This window comes from Pinus tabuliformis, chromosome 8 (genome assembly GCF_031772625.1).
Source record: "Pinus tabuliformis cultivar Carrire ecotype Pingquan chromosome 8, CPIR1, whole genome shotgun sequence".
NCBI lineage: Eukaryota > Viridiplantae > Streptophyta > Pinopsida > Pinales > Pinaceae > Pinus > Pinus tabuliformis.
The window spans coordinates 1,292,126,664-1,292,135,253 of record NC_142294.1 but is presented as its reverse complement, the minus strand read 5'-3'; positions in this window follow the sequence as shown (position 1 = coordinate 1,292,135,253).

Sequence of the window (8,590 nt, the reverse complement as noted above, 5' to 3'; positions counted from 1 at the left end):
AGAGGGAGAGGGAGGAAGATATAGATAGATATGGAGAAACAATGTGTATGTTTGCAGGTTGATATAGAGATACGAAGAAGGAGAGATAGAGGGTGATAGAGATATAGATGAAAGGGGGATAGAGGAAAGAAGAGAGAGATTAAGGGAGAGAGGGGGAGAGATAGATATGAAGAGAGAGTTTGTGTGTTTCTAGGTGGGTGAGATAAAGAGACAAAGGATATATGGATGGAAATATCAATATAGATGGAGGGGGGAGAGAAAGGGAAGAAAATTTCTTGCACTAAATGCATTGACTTCAATGTACGGTGTTGATTCCTAATCCTATTTGATTTCTTGCAAATTAGATGCATTTATTTCTATGTAGATGTTGATTTATAATTCTATTTCATTGCTTGCATTAGATGTATTCATTTCATTAAAGATGTTAATTTATAATCTTGTTTTATTGAAATTGCATTAGATGCATTGATTTTAGTTTAGATGTTGATTTATAATCCTATTTGATTACTTGCAGCATTAGATGCACTGATTTCAGTGTAGATGTTGGTTTCTAATCTTATTTTATTGTTTGCATTAGATGAATTTATTTGAGTGTAGATGTTTATTTCTCATCCTATTTGATTTCTTGCATTATATGCATTTATTTTAGTGAAGATGTTGATATTTTATCAATAATGTAACTAGATTTTCAAGGTAATTAGTTTAACATTGTGCATGGGTTTTAGTGTAAGAACAAAAAAATATTAACGACGTGAATTATGACTAAGAGTTTGTAGATAAACTCAAAAATAATAAAATCAAATAAAACTTGTATTTGTAACTTTTATATCTCCACATATTTTAAAATTTAGTATATAACTTAATTCCATCATATTTGATTTTTTAAAAGATAAATAAAACTTACTTCTATAATAAGGATTTGATTGAAATACTTGTACTTAACTACTTGTAAATTTAGGAAAGTTGATAACATAATATAAAATTATAGCAATGTTGCCATATAATGTTGTTTGGCCTATATATTAAAATTCAATGAGATTGACTTATGTCATGTTATGATTAAGTTCTTCTAGATAGTCTCAAAATAAAAAATGTTGAATAAAACCCATTTGTTGTTTGCATGACATATTCTAATATTAAAATTGAATAAAACGTATTTTAATCCTATTTGTGTTCTTTAACTGAACCTTGAGATAAGAAATTAATTGAAGTACTTCAAAATTTTGTCCATGCAATGGTATATGGGATGGTCACAAAAATTTTCATATATATATAATATGGATTATTTTATAATTCAAATAATTTATTTTTAAAATTGAATTGTAATAACATGTTATGCAGCCAGCTCACAAAGCATAAGAAAAGATAGATCAACAACTTGAGAAATAACATCTTTGAGGGGACAACCTCCTTTACTTCACATAAATGAACAATTATTGGATAATACAAATGATAAGAACTCCTTGGTATATATAGGAGTCTAAGGGGTCATAATATGATCTAGGTGGATGTTGGTGGCCACCCACCTATCCCATTTGGACCCCCACAACTGTCTCTTTCAGTCTTTTCAGTTTCCTAAATTGTAGCATAGTTTACTATTTTTAGCAGTTTTTCGGGTCCTAAACTTCCGGAGCCGTTTTGAGGCCCTAAACGACATTTTTTGGGAAATCTACCACCTGCGATTTTTTGTCAAAAAAATCACCTTTTTTGTTGTAGTCCTCGGAGAGATCTTTCCAATGGGCTATCATGCGCGTCAAACAAAGATAATATGACCATTTCGTGACCCCGGGAAGTTGGCTGTCCAACTCACCCCAATGGGGCCCACAAACTCTTGGTGTTACATCTCCTTGGGTTATAGTTTTGGTTGTTTAGGTTTTCTCTTATTTTTCAATAATAAAAAGGCCCTTGAGGCTCATTGTAAGATAGTTTAGAGGCATGTAGCTGCCACATCTCTTCTTAGAGATATGCTAGCATCGCCCTAGCTGGTTTATTTCCATTTCTGTTTGTCAACATATTTCAGTATTTTACAGTAATGAAATGAAGTATTATTTCCATTGCATATATGTCTTTATGGTTATCTCTGCATTTTATTTCGTTCCTGTTTAAGTTCGGATCAGTGGTATCAGAGCGGTCTACTTTTTCTTTGTTTTTCTTTGCATGTCCCCAACGAGGTCAGGATATAAGGAGTTATGGCTTGAACTGGTCAAACCTTTGCAAGACCAACCTCGAAAATCCCGATGGCCTCCCATGGTGAATGAGAAGAAAGACGAGGGGGTAGGAGATCCTATCAAAATCTTGCTCGAAGAAGCCCTCGAGTGACAATGGAACGCGATGATGGACAGCTTTGCCCAGATCCTTCAACGACTACCTAGAAGTGAAGCAGCAGCTTCCAGTAGCTACTCTGAAAATTCCATGCCCTTAATGGTACAAGTTAATTTTGAAATCCCCATATTCAAGGGTCAGATAGATGCAGATGTCGTAGATAAATGGTTAAATCTACTAGATGGGTATTTTTCTGTTCATGAATTTTCAAGTCAGGAAAAGATTGTTTTCGCTCTTCTCAAAGAAGCCCCCCACACCAAGGACTTGTGGGAAACCTACTACGAGCAGAAGGATGAAAGTACAAGCTCATTATTTTCAGCTGTAACCACTTGGAATGACTTTCGGGATGCCATCAAGGAGCAGTACTAACCTATCAAAAGCTATGAGGACAAATACATCAAATGGACCACACTTCGGCAGGGACGAGACCAAGATGTGCCAGAGTTCACAAACATTTTCCATACCCTTCACACACAGTTGGGTATCAAATATTCTGAGCTACATCTGATACTCAAATATTGTGGCTGCCTACACAGATACATCCAAGAAGAGATGGAGTTCTTAAACATCTCCTCACTCGGCAAAACATATCGATACACTATCAAAATCGAGCAAAAGTTCAAACAGAAGAAGCGAGACTTTGGATCTACAAATCCGAAGCCCAAAGGACAAAGCCAAGGAGGGGTGACCCAAGACAACCTGTCGAAGCCGCAAGAAAAGAAAAACACCACAAAGCTGAAGAAGGACATAGGAGAGTGGTGTGAGTTCCACAAGAGTCCCACTCATGACACAAGTGAGTTTCGGACCAAGCAGTCACTGGTGTCTGAATTGAAGGCTACCGAATTAGATGCATGTTTCGACCCTGAACCAAAACCTGACAAGGGGAATGGCAAAGGGAAGCAAATCATTGATGTAGAGCCCAGCGCCACTGTTGCCACTACCAAGATCCAAAAGAATGAGCCTGGAGACCCAGAGGAGGGGGGGCGCCTTTTCCATTCACAAATGTGGGTGAAGGGTTCACCGCTACAATTCATTGTTGACAGTGGGAGCCAAAAGAACCTCGTTTCAGCAGAGGTCGTTAAGCAGTTGGGCTTACCGACTACACCACACCCACAGCCGTACAGTATTGGGTGGCTTCACGAAGGACGAGATCTCAAAGTTCGTCAGCAATGCCGCCTTCCCTACAGTATCAAGCCCTTCACAGATTAGGTATTGTGTGACGTTACACCTCTAGATGCTTGCGATGTACTATTAGGCTAGCCATACTTATGGAGGTGACATGTTGTGTATGAAACAAGGCCTCGCGCTGTTATTATTTCTTTGGATAATTCATTATACAGGATACCGGAGGCAGCCCCACCTACCGCCACCTCTTTGATCACTGCCAAGAAAGGTAGCAAGCTTATCTCCCAGGCTAGGAAATTCATTTTCTTTCTGGTTCACTCCCAAAGTAAGGGGAAGATCGTTGCTACATCCATGACCCCCGCAAAGGGTTCCTCCACGCAGCAGCAGCAACAAAGGGATATGGTCATGACAGAACACAGGAACAATGTCTCCTTACCCACAGGGGTACTGATGAGCCCCAAAAATGGATAATTATTTGGGCTCATTCAACCTCCTAATTTGACTTAATCCACCATTCTCATTAGTTTATTGCATGTTTTTAATTATATTTATGCTAATAGAGTGAATTTGGTTAGTCATTATGCCAACAAGTCTAATGTGTGCTTTGTGTAGCCTTTTTGGTCAATTTGGAGACAAAATTGAAGGTCTTAATGAGCACTTGGCAGCCAAATTCGTGGGAGAACAAGGGAGAGGATTTGTAGGAAGGTGTCCCCTTCATTTATGGGCCCTTACCTCGAATTCTCCACCATCAGCTCGGAGTTCAAGGGCCACCAAATCAATCAGCACAAGGGCAGCCAAGCAAGTCAAGTGGGACTGCTGTTAACTACAAGTCTTGGGCAGCCGAGTCCCTAAAGTTTAGGAGGACTGTTGGGGTCCTCAATTTGTATAAATAAGAAGGCTTAGGGCCTCATTTTGGTTAGCTAGTGGTTAGTCATTTTGTAGCTGGTAGTTAGTCATTTCATAGTCTTGTTGTATTCATTTTGTAGTTCGATTTTTAGGCAATAGATTAGTTTTTCTGTCAGCTCATTTTCAAGTTCTCCTTGTGGACAGTTTTGATGTAACTCTTCTTTTCTTGCTCAATAAAGATGAATCCAGCTTTGCACCAGCTCTAAATCTCTCTTAGGAGGCTGTAGCTCTTGGGGTTGGGCCCATCTCAAGTGCCCAGTACCTCCTTTGTTTACTTTCATGTGTCTTTGCTGCATTCTTAGAGTAAAATCTGCTATTTAGATTTAAAACTTGTTGTGTTATTTAGGTTGCTTTTGATGATTAAAGTAGATTTTCATGTTCAGATTGATTTGGATAGATTAATAACATAAAGAATCCTCGGAAAAATGGGCTCAAGCACCTCTGATCCTACCTCTTCCTCAGTGGGATCGTGAGTTGGGACAAAGGTGACCTTGCTGCCCACAAAAACGTTGTTTTGCTTCACCATGCAAGTATTAGTGTTGCATTCTTAGTTGTCAAACTTGATATCAGTTTTGACTGCATGCTTATGGTTATGATTGCTTAGTTGCATAGTTAGTTCATCTGATTTTGTGCAAATAAACTTATGTTCCATTTCTTTTTCTATTATCTAGGTCAGATTAGGTCAAGGTAATTAGGTTCTTGATTTTCCAAGTCTTCATTTGTTAAATTCGAAAAATAACTTGAAGAGCACCTGTTATCCTTCTCTATCTACCCATAATCCATCAGATAATCTGCTCCAACCCTTAGTCCATGATTCGTACCCTTCATTTGCCATACTTTCCCCACCTTGCCCTAATTCCTACATTCTTGTGCATCATCGCTTCCTCCATCCTTGAACAAATCCACTCGCTCCTTAGCCTCATCCACCAAGTCCTAGACCTCTTCACACCCCTATTTCACCTCCATACTCATTCCTCCATCTTTTTCCCTCCATCCATGCTCCAAAATCCCATTTCGAAACATAGCGTAGACTAGCATTTCATTCCTGCAATTTCATTTGAGCAAAGTAGATTAGTCCTTTCCTGCTTTCGTTTCAATTCCGCATTTTCATTTTAGCAAGATAGTTAGTTGCAGTTCAATCTATTTTAGTTTTGCAGGTACAAGAAGAAAAATACAAAAAAATCAACCACAAATATTTCCTTTCATGCCTTGTAGGAGTAGAGATAAGTTAGAAAAATGATTTCACAACACCTCCCATTGCTTCACACGGCCAACCTTCTCTCTTCTTCGATGGCTGTGACTAAGAAGAACCCTTGGATGGAAATCAAGGCATATTTAAAGAACCTCTAGGGGAGAAGAAGAAGAAAACATTCCTCTGGAGCAAATGGCTACAAGTAGAAATGTTTGGAGCAGTACCTTATCCAGAAATGAATTTGTGAATCAGATCGAAGATTTCAAGAGTGATATGAGGCAGTTTCTTTCCATGCAACTGGATACCTTGCGGATCCAAAAGAAGCAATAAGAAGCCAAGAGGGCTTTGGCCATTTTTTGTCCTAGGTGCACTAGAAAGCATCCTAGGAATGAATATCCATTGTACTCCATAGAAGTGTGTTTTGTCTGTGAAGAATACCATCCTACAAATCAGTGCCCTTCCTTACCCAGAACCAAAGCTGCATATCAGAGAGCCAAAGGAGTCACTGAATCACTCTATTATATGAACCAAAGGAGGCCACATGAACCTAGATCTTATCAGCAGGAACTGCAAGGGACATCCGAGACCTATTATGACCCCTATCAAGCCACTTTCATGCCTTCTTGGGGTTCCCCTGCTCATCCTTCCTGGTTCACACCTCCTTCTTGTTCCTCCATAGATCCATATTATGCCCAACCAGCTGCTCATTCATTTCACTCTTATGCTCAGCCACAGCCTCAGTGGAATGCACCTCATCAGGGGTGGAGACCCCAGTACAACACTCCTCCCACTTCTTTTCCTCCACCACCTGCCCATCCACAACCATCGCCTCCTCCTCCACCAAGGCAACCCCAAATGCCTACCCAACCACAATGCCATCCATCTCCATCTCAATTTCACACCTCCACTCAACTACCCATACCATTTCCAAAGCCATACAATGGAGTAGCTCAACCCAATTGCAAAATTGAGGCACAACATGTGCAAATGACTCCTCTTGAGCTCAATGATGTTCACCAAAGCTCAGGAAGAGTGTTGCAAAACAGAGATTATATTGACAACATTGAAGGACCAAAGGAAAAAGAAGATTCCAAAGAGGAGATCAAAGAACCATGGGCTACACTTGATGAAGAGAAGAGATTAGAATCAGAGACCGAGAGAGTTCCTTCATGGTTACCATCAAATCCTCCATGTACTCAAGAGAAAGATCAGCAAAAAGAGGAAGATGAGAAAGTCATGATAGAAGGTGACATGAAGAATGATCCAGATCAGCAAAAGGACCAAGGATATCAGAGCTATATTGAGATATTGTTTCAGATGGTCACTAAGTTGCAGCGGTACTATCTTCTTTAGCTATGTTTGATCCCTTCAAAGTCAGATCATTTGGTCTCTGAGATCTGGATACCTATCCAAGCATGCATTTCGAGCCTCCACATCATTTTGTCTCTAATCTCAATGTGCACATGGCTCCATTGGAAGTATTCTTATACTTGAGAACGATTTTGTTTTTCAAGTAGGGTAGGGTAGGAAAAAAGAAAAAAAAAAGAAAAAAGAGAAAAAAGAAAAAGAAAAAATGAAAAAAGAGGAAAATAGAAATCTAAGGTGAAAACCTCCTCGGAGGCGCCTTAGATTGGCTCATTGATTGAAAACCTCCATGAGGCGGTCAATGGGTTGGAAAAAAAGAGAAAAGAGAATAAGATCTTTGGGTGAAAACCTCCCTTAGAGGCGCCCAAGGCAGGCAATTAGGGTGAAAACCTCCATGGGGCGCCCTAGTTGTTTTTAAAAAAAAAAACCAGAAGAGAAAAAGAAAAAGAAAAATAAAACTAATTCCATTGGCTAATTGCAGGTTGCAAGAAGGACGTTTCATGACAGGAGGAGCACTCAAATCAAGGTTAAAGGAATTTTTCTTGTGCCTTCTATAGGAAGCTCTGTATTTCTACAGGAAACATCCTATAGAACCTTTGAATGAACCAAATTCAAGTCTAAAATGGAATCTGATGGTGGGAATCTGTTGATTAGGCCTACAAGCACTTGTGTTTCCATCCCTTGCCTTTCTCCATCATTTTTTCCACCTCATTGTGCTTCTCGTTGTGCTTCTACAGGAACTTCCTGTAGAAATTGTGGGAAACTAGACATGGATCTCAAAAAGTGGTTTGGCGAACATGGTAGCTTCCTCAAGGGTTTAGAAGTCCTCATGCAATCTTCCAACTCCTCCTCCATCATCTCCATACCTGCATCACAGCCCAAGCTCAGTTTTCCCTTCCATGCAAACACTTGCAAAGTGCCTTGAAGCAAAAACACATAGAACAAAATTTGTTTTTGCCATAACTTGAAAACCATGCATCCATTTGACAAACCGTTTTATGGGGAATTGTACAAGGGTGATGAAAACATGCCTGAGCAGTTTCATGCCGTTCCGGTGCACGGTTTCCAAGAAATTAGCCTCCATCACCATCAGCCATTTTTGCATTTTCTCCATATCCGTGCATCCATTTCAAAACCTGTTTCATGGGGATATGCACGTGAGTGATAGTAACCTACCCAAGCAGTTTCAGCCGATTCCGATGCACGGTTTCCGAGAAATCGATCTCTGAAATCTTCAGCCATTTTCTATTTTTCTTGAAATCCGTGCATCCATTGATCACGATTTTGCTATGGGAGATGCATAATGATGATAGAAACATGCTCAGAAAGTTTCAGATCGATCCGCTTTGCCGTTTGGGAGAAATGGCGAAAACAAGTTCTGGTTCTGTGACAATGCAGCAGCAGCAGCTTGAGGGTGCAGATCTGAACGTGGAAATGAACTCTTGTTGCATGCATCTGGCCAGAGGACACCTGCACAAGGAAACCAGCCATGAATCAGCAACCAAGCCATCATGCAACCATAAAATCAAATGCATGCAGCAATGACAGCCCACAACAGCTCACGGCAGCCATTCGACTTCGAGGTATGTGACTGAAACTCGTTCTTCTATTGCACAAATTTAATTTAAAAACGGCATGAGTTAATGGAATGGTGGGATTAAGCCACGAATTAGCAAGGTT